Below are 14,515 nucleotides of genomic sequence, written 5' to 3'. Positions count from 1 at the left end.
CATCTTCCCTTGTCTATTGCACCGAGTGTCAGGGTCACACATTTATATCCCATCAATCTTGACTAATTTAAGAAAGTGCCACATCTTTGCCGCGTTTAGTGCCTCGACGGACAACTATCGTGATGAATACGTCGTGCCACATTTCATCAAGAGAAGTACCCGGTCGTCGCTCCGTCCAATAAAGTACACCGCCGAGTCCTCCCACCTTTATGAAGCGGGATTTCTTCCCGGTGGCAAAAGTGCTGAATCTGTTCCTGCAACACCCACCGTACAGACGGAGACGGGCCTGCAATCAATTAACAACTCAACGAAATTGACTTGTTCCGTTTCGTTCCGTACAAAGTGCACCGGTTTTTTTTCTTTTAACGCGATTTTAGGGCCATTCCTTTTTTTCCTGTTTGGTCACAGCGAACTGGGAGATTGAGGAGAAGAGTTGGGGGGATTAAGATATTACTTTGTCTGCTGGTTGAAGCAAAGTATTCAGATCTAGTGGGTAAACCTGGTGCACATGGAGAAAATTATTTACCACTAACACCATCCGGGACTGTTTGCTTTAGAAAGTTGTCCAGGCTCAGGGACAGTGAAATTTGTATTGCGCCCAAAGGTACGGCAGGTTCGTTTAGCCTTGGAGGTTACTGGGGCGCGATCGAGACCGGAGCGAAATTTGAATTTGCTGGGTTTCTCCTGGAAAACCTGAACCGGTATCCAAGAGATCGCTAATGGAAGCAATAAAATCATGTTTGCTGGTGCTAATTGCTTGTTTTGCTGACTTGAATAATTACCTGTTTCGAGGAAATTTATGCTTTAAGATAGCTTGAAACTAATTTACAACTTTTTTATCTGGTTGAATGTGGCCATATTGGGCATTGTAACTAACGTCGTCTACTTTTGAACTGTTGGTACATTGTTGTTACTAAGTATATGCTTTGGCATGCCAGCAGAGACGTATGTATTTCTTTACAAGTTGGTACAAGTAACATTGTTGCATTACATGCTTGCGGCATAATTCGGGAAACAATTTGATACGAATGAACAAGGGTTATATACCTTTTTAGTTTTCAAAAACCAGAAAATTTTTTATTACGTTATCTTCAAATACAACATCTTGAGAATATTTCCACAAATTTTCATAAAGATCTGAGCAATAGGAAGGAAGTTAAAGCGATTTGCAACGCGCATCGCCACGGCCGCATAAGCTAAACTTGAAACTTTACACGCGATTATCTCGGAATAGTTATTTTCCGGAAAATGACTTTGCCGTGATCTTGATTGAGGGAAAACTACTGAACCGATTTCCTTCACCTTTTTTTTTAAATTTTCGTTATAAAATTCGCCGGTCCTTGAACGATCGCTTTTTGAAACATACAGTTACATTTTGCCGCAAAAAAATTTTTAATGCAATTTTTTGCGCTCAAAACGTGCATTTTTTGGGAAAAACGTTCCCGTTTGCACTGAAAACAAAATACTCATAAAAGCGAACGTTCAAGGACCCGGCACACTTCTAAACTAATGATATAATATGAGTTTTTTGATTTCGGTTGATCCGCCGAGTCTCTATCAGGATCACCGCAAGCCTCTGCAAAAAAATAGCGTTTCGGGGAAACGGCCATTACTCCAGTAATAATTGGTATATCTCAAAATCAAACGTATTTTCTTGTTTTTGATAAACTGTACTTCCAGAAAAATACCACTTTGATACAATGAAAATGGTGCTATGCACTTAAAAATAAATTCAAACTTCCCTCATTTTTCTCGACCAAAAAGGTATATAACCCCTTAAAACAGCACATCATCATAACACGAGTAGTAGTTTTACTCTTATAGAATGACGACTACAATGTGGTTTGTTCAAAGTTCATGAGGACTTTGTGATGGTGGTCTAAAATGCTAATAATATTATTGGAAAGAAAACAACAAATAAAAAAGTCGATTCTGACGGGGAAATCCTGGCCAAAACTTATTTCAAACTCCTATGATTCGCATTTAAAATATTGCACACCAATTTCAGTAAAACACATATTTCTATAATTGTTATGTGTGGTAGTATCATTTAACAAGTCATAAAAAATTATCAATTAGAGAACTTTTCTGAATTGAAAGCTATCAACGTCTTTAGTTTTCATTATTCATTCACTCTAACTCTAGAATTTATTCACAAAATGACACGTAACTCAAGATCTATTTCGCTATCGCAACTTGGGCAGATGCAAATAAAGGCCAAAATACACACACGGCGCAATGACACCTTCTCCATATAATACTACAAGGTATACAGCCCTAGGGTTGTATGAAATGGTGACGTGGGACTAAACACTGTAATTAGGGGATTTTTTGTTACAAAATAAACAGACTCTACAGACAGAATCAATGTGTTGGCTCAGCGACTGTACGTATTTTTATTTTCAGCCTCCCCTGGAAATCAATTTTTGAAATATATTCTACAGCACCCGAAAGAATATCAGTTATATCTGACGATATTATGCCTGTAGTATTTTTTTCTGCAAACAACGTGTATTTGTCAAGGCACAAGCATGTCGTGCTTGTTGAAGAAGCACCAAGAATTTCTCGTAATGCGTCAAAGTCAGAATTAACTCTATAACCTCAAAAACCAAATCCAACAATACTTACGTTATCATAATGAATGGTTTTGTCTTATTTGACTCTGATTAAATCAAATCTATAATATGGATCTTACTTTCAAAATAATATGAAAGTCCTTACAAAGGTTCATTAATTGGCAAACATAAGAAGATATTTTGAACAAAATTATTAACAAGTTCCAGCAAAAAATTATAGCAATCTACAATTACATGTTTGTTTTTTGCTTAACAATTTTTTTCATTAGCTTGCAAGCTCTTACTCTTCTATAAATGTATATATTTAAAGATTTACCTTTTCGATACTATCCGGTAACGATTATTTAGTGAATATCGAAGATAAAATTGAATAAATACCCGTTGCAAAATACTACAAAGTATACAGCCCTAGGGTTGTATGAAATGTTGACGTGGGACTAAACACTGTAATTGGGGGGTTTTTTGATCCAAAATATACAGATTCCGCAGACAGAATCAATGTGTTTGCTCGGTGGCTTACAACAACACTAGATAAAATATCGTTTTTATTTGGCGATATTATACCTGTAGAATTTTTTGTGCAAACAACATGTATTTGACAAAGCTCAAGCTTATCGTTCTTGTCAAAGAAGCACAAAGAATTTCTCGTTATGCGTCAAAGTCAGAATTAACTCTATATCCTATAAAAACCAAATTCAATAATGCTTTCGCTATCATTTTTTTACGTTATCATAATGAATGATTTTGTCTTATTTAACTCTGATTAAATCAAATTTTTAATATGGATCTTACTTTCAAAATAATATGAGAGCCCTTTCGAAAGTTAATTAATTGGCAAACATAAGAAGATATGTAAACAAAATTATCAACAAGTTTCAGAAACGAAAATCATAGCAATAAACAATTCCATTGTTGTTTTTTGCTTGACAATTTTTTTCATTTGCCTACAATTGCATTCGCTATATTACGAAGACAGATAATAAACGTTTATTATGGAAAAGTTGCGAATGCATCTCAGTATAGTAAACAAAAACGTAGTCCCACGTTAAAATTACAATCCTTGTTGCGTAAATTTATGAGTTAAACTTCCAATCACCAACAACAGCAGCATTGCTGTTTTTCCCCGATTGCACACGTATAGAAATGTACGAACCAAAATGTACCAGTGCAATACGTATAGTACCGCTGCAGTACGAATAGAAGAGTACCGCTGCAATCATAGACGACGAGAGACCTGCGGTTCTTTACTCCACTGGTACTGTTGCTTTTACCGGCATGTTTTCTTTCAAGACATCAGTTTTTATTTGGTTCTGAAAGCAGGTTCAGAAATTGTTCAAGAATGGGGAACTTTTTGGAAAACTTTTACCTTCGAGACATCATTAGTCTAAGCTCATGGAAGCAAAATCAAATTAACCTATTGGGACAGGGAAACTTTGTCAATTTTTATTTCGATATTGATACAGAGAATATTACATGGAATGGATGGTGTCTATTCACATCGTCTGTGCTAGGAATGCCTGCATGTAATTGGTTCAGTATTCCCGTAAATTTGTTATTGAAACATTTTATCAATTTTACCGCTTAGCAATAAAATTATAGCGATAACTAGCATATTACAAAATTTTTAAACATTTTATCTATCCAACAACATATTGGTTATTGTTATCCATCATGTGGTTATGCTCTTATAACCATTTGAAATCTGACGCAACATTTGCCAGTCTCATTTCCAATTTTACAGAATGCATCCCAGTATAGTAAACAAAAACGTAGTCCAACGTCAAAATAGAAGGCGTGATCGCTATTCTGCCTTCCATTTTGTATGGAGAAGGCGTCATTACGCCGTGTGTAGTTGGGTCTTAAAGGAGGAACGAGATGAACCTATACTTGAATAACTGTTTAGTTAATCTTTTATTTACGTTGATGACAGTACACAAAATTGAAAGTGTGCTCGGATGGCTGGCACTGGGGCAATTTGTCAGTGTATGAAGGATGACAAGGGAATTTACAGTTAGGATTCTCTGTGTGTTAGATAGGGTAGTGTCCTTCAAAACCTCTGCGAACCAGCAAAAGCAAATTTGATCGATTCCAATTTTGCAAATTTTTTGAAGTGAAAGGTTTCGAATCTTTTTCATGGCTTTCAATCCTCTTGGCAAAGAGTAGTATTAAGTATTTTTTTCAGGATTTCTTATCGAGAACGCCCATAGTTCCAATGTAAAGAATCATAGAGATTCTGTGCGATTCTAAGTTTTCGTCTAGGTATATTTTTTTAACTATAAAAAGAACTCGCATTCAAAAGTGATAGACAAAAACTTCGAGAAAAAAAACAGGTAGCAGATAAAACTTATTATTTATGGTATATGGAGTTGTTTTGAAGAACCCGAAAGTCCTCATTGTGAATTTCAATATGATACTAAGTCGGCCTTTAGGCGTCATCCTGATTCCGGAAATAGTTATTTCAGTCGGTAGTTGGCTGTTTTCAAGTAGTCAGAAGTCACCATCCCGGATTTTAGAATTGCGTCTGGGGATGGAGTCTAGCTTCTGAGCACTATCCCGGTTCTGAAAAGACCCATAATTGATGACAGTCGACAGTCGAATACACCTAAGACATGGAAAATACTATTTTAATTAGTTAAACTACGTTAGAATTTCTGCTTACTTTCCTCCTATCTATCTTACTTACACACACACACACACACACACACACACACACACACACACACGTTACTTACACATACACACACACACCACACACACGTTACTTACTTACTTACTTACACACACACGTTACATACGCACACACCCACACATACGTTACTTACACACACACACGTTACTTACACACACACACGTTACTTACACACACTCACACACACACTCGTTACTTACACATACACGCACACCACACACGTTACTAACACATACACACACGCGTCACTTACACATACACACACCCATGTTACTTATACATACACACACATACACGCACACGCCACTCATACATAAACACACACGCTATTCACACACCCACACATAGACACCCATACGCTACTCAGACACACACCCACACATACACACCCACACGCTTGATATACGACACACTATACCTACACTTTCGGCAGCACCCAAACGGCTTCCAAGTCTTCCAATGGTCCCTTCCAGCGGCTTCCAATGGTCCCCAGTGCCGTCCAGGTCCAAGTTCGGGCTGTATTTCAACAACGATATCTGAATTAGATTACCACTGGTGGGGTCCAACTCAGATCGAAGGGAAGCCGAACTGTTCGCTTTGACGGTCGTCTTCTCTCAACACGGAATGTCTTTTTATAGCGTCATTCAGTGTGGGGAACTTGGGTGATTGGGGGAAGAACCAATCACGTGGAAGCATCTCTGCTTTCTTTCTTCGTCGCTTACGTTGGGTGATGATGAATGCGATGCCAATTGGCTGGCATTGCTAGCCAATGACTGAATGCGTGAAATCATCTTGTCTATGTTTTTGAAGTCTGCGTTAGGGAAATATACCAATCGTATGAAAATGTATGATATTCGACCTTCAAACTTTTCCGCAATTTTCACGGCGTAATAAGAAAATGGTAACTGAAATTATCATGTTATATAAATTTTGTGTATTTTAGCTTTCCAACGGTATATTAACTATTGGAATCGGAATATTTGTTCGAGCGCTATTAGCATCTGAAATCGTCCATTCCGCCAACCAAAAACGTTACATGTTGAATCCAGTTTGCACAAAATGTACCTTAGTATAGTGAAGAAAGACGTAGTACCACGTCAAAACGAAACATAACGCCCATCAGCGATCATTTATTTTTGTTCAAGTTACTCGAAAGGAGGTACGCAATGTCACTCCAGTTTTGTACAAGTGCTGAAAAGGAATCGTCAACCTTGTGATCAGTAAACCGTTTCATTAAAGTTCGGGTGGTGTATTTGGGGTTACTGTCTTGCATAAATACCATTTCAACGGCATTTACCACTCCGCGTTAGCATCAGGTCTTCTATTATCTGAGTGTAGAGACACTGGTCCATTATTTTGCCGATCCAGTACAGGAGACCAACTCCGAACCAGGCGAAGCACTTTTAAACCATGATGTTGCCTCTTCTGGGTTTAAATGTTTTTTTTTTTTTGCGCACTGTGGTTTGAAGGCACAGTCAATCGGACGATGTACCAAGATTTTTCCATTTTTCCAGCTAATCATGTTGATCTAAGTTTCGTCAGATTTTGTTTTGTTTATGGGCGTCCTCAGTTGGCAATTGTATAGGATTGTATAGGAGCTCGCAAGCAAGTTCAGCTCGTATCCGTTGTTCTTTGCAGATTCGTACAGATCTTCGAGGAAAACATTTCTCGCCAAACATGTGAAAAGGGCCCATGTGCCATATGTAAACAAGCCACAATTTCATGTTTTTCAATAAATACAAGCTTAATCTACCCGTACAAATAAGATTGTTTGATAAAGAGTAAATTCTCTTATCAATAAAGGTTATTGCTAAGGACAGATTTCGCTTGTATTAATCAAAAAACGAGAAAATTTAGCTTGTTAACATATGACACATGAGCCCTTTTCACATGTTTGGCGAGATTTTTGATACGAGAATCATCCTTAGCTATCACTTTCCGAGGGCTTCCAGTCGATTTTTGTTTTTTTTTTTCATGCTAGGAATTCTGGAATCTTTCGTTGGCTGTTTTTGAGTTCATTCTTCGTTTTATTTATTTTAATTTATTCATACATTTCGTCAATCAGAAGTAGACAATATAAAATATTCTAATAGTTCAATGCAATGTTCAATTAAAAACTATTTTTTATCCAATAAGCGTTGCGATTGTGTATTGAGCTAAAAAAGTGTTTAAGTTCATATCGAGACAATGTAAAGTCAATGGTTTCGCAGTATTGATTGTAAGTGGCCACCATACGATTCAAGGGTCCGAATTTTGCATAATTTGTGCGGTAATAATTGCTGGCAAACGTGTTTCGATTTGGAAGTTGTCTAATAGGTGCGAAGAAATTTAGCTTAGATAAAAGTGTAGCTGAATCAATGCGCTGCGAAACGATGTCGTTTACAAATGACACTATCATTCGTTGTTTTGCTTTCGTCTCGATTAGACGCAAATTGTTTATCTCCGTTTGAGTTCGCAAAATAACAATACACGAGTTATCGTACGGGTGTTTTTTTGTCGATTAGTTCTCGTGCTGCGCAATAACAATAGACTGTTATATATCGGCAGAAACATCTGCACACTGGTAGGGGCAGGCTACCCCGCCAGTGATTCGATACGCAGCTGATATATCAGCAAGAATAATTCTCCCGCACCGCTGTTACCCCGCTAGCAGCACGGACCATCATACGATCGAGCGAGTGGAAGTCAACTACAAGTGGCATCTACAAGGTCGCGTGTAGGACACGGCCACTGTGTCTCAACACAAAGCTGGATCGTCATTGTTTGTTCTGCGGAGACGCTCGATTAATCCTACTATCAGCCGTGAGGTCGTGACTTAGACGTTCGGTGAAGTATTACCTTTAGAATTTTTACTATTATTATCAATATTATTACTATGTTATAATATTATTATTAATATTATTATTGATATTATTATTGTTATTATTAATACTATTACTATAATTATTATTATTATTATTATTATTACTATTGTTATTAGTATTAGTATTACTGTCTTTTTTTTTATTTGATCCATTGTAGATTGAAAAATTGTTTTTAAAATTTAACATCAACTACTTGAACCCCCCCCCATATTCGAATATTTATCGTTTGTGTGCGGTAGAGCGTAACGCTCCCGCAAAATGGACGACATGCAGGTGCAACTTTTCCTGGAGGTGGAAACAAACGGGGAAGAAATTGAAATTTCTCCCATCAGCACACCCCTACCTTCCCCTGTGCCCTCCCCTTTGCCAAGTCCTGTACCAAGAGTACCGGAAGTACGGGTAAAAGCTTACCCAGATGCCGCTGGTGGTCCCTACGTTGTTTTTTTCCGGCCCATAAAGAAGCCATTGAATATTATCCAAATTGGCAAAGACCTGGCAAAACATTTTTCGGCCGTAACCGAGATTACGAAGGTGAGGCCGAACAAACTGCGAGTTGTCGTGAGTAGCTTGAAGCAAGCAAACGAAATTGCTGGCTACGAGCTCTTCACGAGAGAGTATCGCGTGTACATCCCTGCCAAGGATGTAGAAATCGACGGTGTGGTTACCGAGGGGAATCTCACTGTCGATGACATTTTGCGTCATGGAGTTGGCTGCTTTAAAAACCCCTTGATGCAAAGTGTAAAGATACTGGATTGCAAGCAATTGCATTCAGTATCCATCGAAGAAGGGAAGAAGAAATTCCTCCCTTCGGATTCCTTCCGAGTAACATTCGCCGGATCCGCGCTGCCGAACTACGTCCGCTTGGACAGGGTTCGTCTACCTGTACGCCTGTTCGTACCGCGGGTCATGCATTGCCAAAACTGTAAGCAGTTAGGTCACACAGCCACCTACTGCTGCAACAAGGCACGCTGTAGCAAGTGCGGAGGCAATCATGCTGAGAACGCTTGCAGTGGGGATACTGAAAAGTGTCTTTATTGCGAGGGAACTCGGCATGACCTTCCGGCATGTCCCGCGTACAAACAGCGCGAGGAAAAAATTAAGCGTTCCCTTAAGGAACGATCAAAGCGCTCTTTTGCAGAAATGCTTAAGAGGGCTGAGCCACCCTCGACAGGAAACATCTTTTCCTTTTTGCCAACCGATGAGGGTACATCTGACGATCCCGTCGAAGGGTGTTCCTATGCCTTGCCAGAGGGATCTAGGAAGAGGAGAATGCTCAACTCTCCTAATCTTTCTCGTAAAGGTCGTAAGATAACCCCTAGCGGAATGACCAATAAGACAACACAAAAAGGAAGCGGTGAAGAAAAACCGAAGCAAGTACCCCCCGGTTTTAATTTCAAATCAAACCAGGAGTACCCACCGCTTCCTGGGGCACCAAAAACCCCTCGGGCACCCATTTCTCGATCAGAAGACATAAAAGAAACAGGGTTCATAAAATTCTCTGATATTGTGGACTGGATATTTAAAACATTCAACATACCAGATCCCCTTCAAAACATTCTTCTTGCCCTTCTCCCAACAGTGAAAACCTTTTTGAAGCAACTCACAGCAACTTGGCCCCTCATTTCAGCTATCGTATCTTTCGATGACTAATTCGTTGAAAGAGGTTAGGAATTTTGTCACTGTGTTACAGTGGAACTGCAGAAGTATCATCCCCAAATTTGATTTATTTTCACATTTGATAAACACATACAATTGTGATGCGTTCGCGCTTTGTGAAACTTTTCTCAATTCAAATGACCAACTTAATTTCCACGATTTTAACATCATTCGTCGAGATCGAGACTCACACGGTGGAGGGGTACTTTTAGGGATCAAAAAGTGCTATTCTTTTTTCAGAATTGACCTCCCCTCGATCTCGAATATTGAAGTTGTTGCCATTCAAACGAATATGAATGGAAAAGACCTTTGCCTTGTTTCGTTATATATTCCCCCATCCGCGCGGATTGAACAGAAGCAACTCCTTGATATAGCAGAATTGCTTCCCGCACCTTTTTTGATTTTGGGAGATTTTAACTCTCACTGTTCGCTATGGGGGTCGCTGTACGACGACAACCGATCTTCTTTAATCTGTAACTTGATCGACGACTTCAATATGACAGTTTTGAATACTGGGGAAGCGACACGCGTACCTAATCCTCCGGCACGTGAAAGCGTGCTTGACCTATCCCTCTGCTCGACATCACTAGCGTTAGATTGCCAGTGGAAAGTAATCAACGATCCCCACGGTAGTGATCATCTTCCAATCGTTATATCAATTGCTAATGGTTCAACTCCCCCGAACCCAATCAATATTTCCTACGACCTTACACGTAATATTGATTGGAAGCGTTATGAGTCTATTATAGCGGAATCTATCGAGACTCACGAGGAACTTCCTCCGGAGGAAGAATACGCGTTCTTAGCTGGCTTGATAATCGACGCCGCGACGCAAGCTCAGACGAAACCGATACCCGGGGTAACGATTAGACAACGCCCTCCCAACAAATGGTGGGACAAAGAGTGCTCTGAGCTGTACGCGCGAAGGTCCGCGGCGTATAAGGACTACCGGGAGTACGGCACTGTCAACCTACTACGAAAGTACGAGGCACTGGGCAGGCAGATGAAGAGCTTAGTAAAAGCGAAAAAACGCGGGTACTGGCGGCGGTTCGTAAACGCGTTGTCGAGGGAAACAGCGATGAGCACTCTTTGGGATACCGCCAGGCGCATGCGGAACCGTGACGTTTCGAATGAGAGTGAGGAGTATTCAGATCGCTGGATACTCGATTTTGCCAAAAAGGTCTGTCCGGACTCTGTACCGGAACAGAAAACCTTTCGCGACGCGTTTATAGTAACTACGGAAGAGCCTCCATTTTCGATGTTGGAATTTTCAATGGCTCTCCTGTCGTGCAACAATAAGGCTCCAGGGTTAGATAGAATAAAATTCAACCTGTTGAAGAATCTACCCGACTCTGCAAAAAGACGCTTGTTGGACTTGTTCAACAAGTTTCTTGAGCTAAATATTGTTCCGCATGACTGGAGGGAGGTAAAAGTCATTGCTATTCGGAAACCCGGGAAACCTGCCTCTGATCACAATTCATATAGGCCGATTGCAATGCTCTCTTGCCTCCGGAAATTAATGGAGAAAATGATCCTCTTACGGTTAGACAAATGGGTCGAAACAAACGGTTTACTTTCAGATACTCAATTTGGCTTTCGCCGGGGCAAAGGGACGAACGATTGCCTAGCGTTGCTTTCTACTGAAATTCAACTCGCATTTGCTCGAAAAGAGCAAATGGCTTCTGCGTTCTTGGATATTAAGGGGGCTTTTGACTCTGTCTCTGTAGAAGTTTTAAGCGCGAAACTTCATTCGCAGGGACTTTCACTAAATTTGAATAACTTTTTGCTCAATCTGTTGTCAGAAAAGCATATGTATTTCTCACATGGCGATTCGACAACTTCCCGAATTAGTTACATGGGCCTTCCCCAGGGCTCATGTTTAAGTCCTCTCTTATATAATTTTTACGTCAATGACATCGATGAATGTCTTGCAAATTCATGCACGCTAAGGCAACTTGCAGACGATAGCGTTGTATCCATTACTGGTAGCGAGGCTAGCGATCTGCAAGGACCATTGCAAGATACCTTAGACAATTTGTCTGAATGGGCTCTTAAGCTGGGTATCGAATTCTCTCCGGAGAAAACTGAGTTGGTCGTTTTTTCTAGGAAGCATAACCCAGCTCAGCTGCAGCTCCTACTAACGGGTAAAACGATCTCTCAGGTTTTAGTCGCTAAATATCTCGGGGTCTGGTTCGACTCTAAATGCACCTGGGCTTGTCATATTAGGTATCTGACACGAAAATGCCAACAGAGGATTAATTTTCTTCGTACGATTACCGGAACCTGGTGGGGAGCCCACCCAGGAGACCTTCTAAGGCTTTACCAAACAACGATATTGTCAGTTCTTGAGTACGGCTGTTTCTGCTTCCGCTCCGCCGCGAACACGCACATTATAAAATTAGAGAGAATACAATATCGTTGTTTGCGTATTGCCTTGGGTTGCATGCAGTCGACCCATACGATGAGTCTTGAAGTGTTAGCGGGTATTCTTCCGTTGAAACATCGTTTTTGGAATCTCTCTTACCGGTTGCTAATTCGATGCACAGTTAGGAACCCATTAGTAATTGAAAATTTCGAGAGGTTGGTCGATCTTCAATTTCAATCCAGATTTATGACTTTATATTTTGACTATATGGCTCAAGATATTAATCCTTCTTCATACGATTCCTCCAATGTCGCACTTTTAGATACTTCTAATAATGCTATATTTTTCGACACCACCATGAAACAAGACATTTCTGGTATCCCGGATCAATTGCGACCCCAAGAGATCCCTAAGATTTTTTCGAATAAGTTCAAACATGTTAGTTATGATAAAAGGTTTTACACTGACGGATCTAATCTAGATGAGTCCACTGGCTTCGGTGTTTTCCACGAAAATTTTACCGCCTCCTACAAACTCGATGCTCCTGCTTCCGTGTACGTCGCAGAACTTGCTGCTATTCAGTACTCTCTTGGAATCATCGAAACCCTACCCACAGACCACTACTTCATCTTCACAGACAGTCTCAGTGCCATTGAGGCTCTGCGATCGATGAAGCCTGTGAAGCACACCCCGTATTTCCTGGGGAAAATACGGTGGTTTTTAAGTGCTTTAACAGATAAAAATTACCGGGTTACCTTAGCGTGGGTCCCTTCTCATTGCTCGATTCCGGGTAACGAAAAGGCTGACTCTTTAGCTAAGGTGGGTGCTATTGATGGCGATATTTATGAAAGACCAATTGCTTATGATGAATTTTATAGCATTTTGCGTCAGAGAACACTCAACAGTTGGCAATCATCATGGAACTCAGATGAACTGGGACGGTGGCTACATTCCATTTTTCCTAAGGTATCGACGAAAGCATGGTTCAAGGGGTTGGATGTAGGTCGGGACTTCATTCGCGTGATGTCTAGACTTATGTCCAATCACTACACGTTAAACACGCATCTCTTTCGTATAGGGCTTGTAGACAGTAATCACTGCGTTTGTGGCGATGGCTACCATGACATCGAGCATGTTGTTTGGTCGTGTGCCGAATTCTGTGGTGTTAGGTCCGAGCTTATAGATTCCCTTCGGGCCCGAGGAAAACAACCGAACGTACCCGTTAGAGACATTCTGGGAAGCGGTGATCTCCAGTACATGACACAGTTATACTGCTTTCTGAAAAACGCTGACATTAAAATTTAAAATTTTCTTTGTCTATTTGTCAGATTAAGGATACAAATATGCTATGCTGAAGACACGGAAACGAAGAGCCCGCAACTATGCTTACACAAATATTTTGAACCCACAACAAACAAGAATACAATTGCTCTACCAGTTGAAAAACAAAGTTCCAAAATAGTTTTAAGTCAAAATTGTATCTCCCCTCCTCTCACCTTAAATCCCCACTAGCTCGTAGTCGGCCGCGAGAATAAAGAAAAGGCCTCCCTCTTTTCCCTGCTAACGTAGAATTAAAACGAATTGTACTTGGCTCAGTAAAACAGAAAATGTATCGTGCCGTGTCAAATAAACTAATTTAAAACCAAACAAATGACACTATTGCAAATTCACGACGCTCTTTCAATCATTGTATGAGCATGCAACCTACTTTACCTATACGATGGAAGAAAAAAATGATATCCAACCTAATTTACGAAGAGCATACAATAGAAATTGCTTCTGTACTGATTCTATCCTTTCTTCGTATATGATTGTATAGGGTAACCATACAATGCTGCAGTTTTCCAATATTGATCTTAAATAGGCTATATATAATGTTTTGATGGTATACGGATTCTGAAAATTGTAACAAAAGCTTTTTCGACAGAATATTTGGTTGCATTTTTTTACATTTAACTCTTGTAAGCTTCTTTTACACCATGCATAAATTATGTATATTTCATTCTGGAATACAGCGATGTCTTCTTCATTTCTTATTCCCAAGAAGAGCTTCATGTCATCGGCATAGATTGACACTTTTAGCTTTTTTAGAATAAAGGAAATGTCTTTAACGTACAAGATGAAAAGAAGAGGTTCTAAAGAGAGCCTTGAAGGACATCAGGATCTCCCAGATGGTCGTATTCTCTCGTTTTTATAACACTTTTTTGTACTTTACGACCTTCGAAAGGGCATTACTCAAAAATGTACCGTACGATGATTTTCAAATTTTGACCAGAGATTCTGGACGTCATACCGAATCGAATGGTGTACTCAGATTCTTTGGTGCACCGTGATATCGACTGTAATGGGGAAGAAATGCAGTGAA

General features: G+C 39.9%; 1 protein-coding gene across 7 annotated transcripts in view; it reads left to right on the top strand.

The window, feature by feature from the left end:
• Positions 1 to 14,515, top strand: part of LOC129721493 (protein windpipe) — a 160,101-nt gene that overhangs the window by 107,219 nt on the left and 38,367 nt on the right. The window lies entirely within an intron of this gene.

This window comes from Wyeomyia smithii, chromosome 2, assembly GCF_029784165.1.
Source record: "Wyeomyia smithii strain HCP4-BCI-WySm-NY-G18 chromosome 2, ASM2978416v1, whole genome shotgun sequence".
Taxonomy (NCBI): domain Eukaryota; kingdom Metazoa; phylum Arthropoda; class Insecta; order Diptera; family Culicidae; genus Wyeomyia; species Wyeomyia smithii.
The sequence above is the reverse complement of the archived record's forward strand: the minus strand, read 5'-3'. Positions and strand labels throughout refer to the sequence as shown.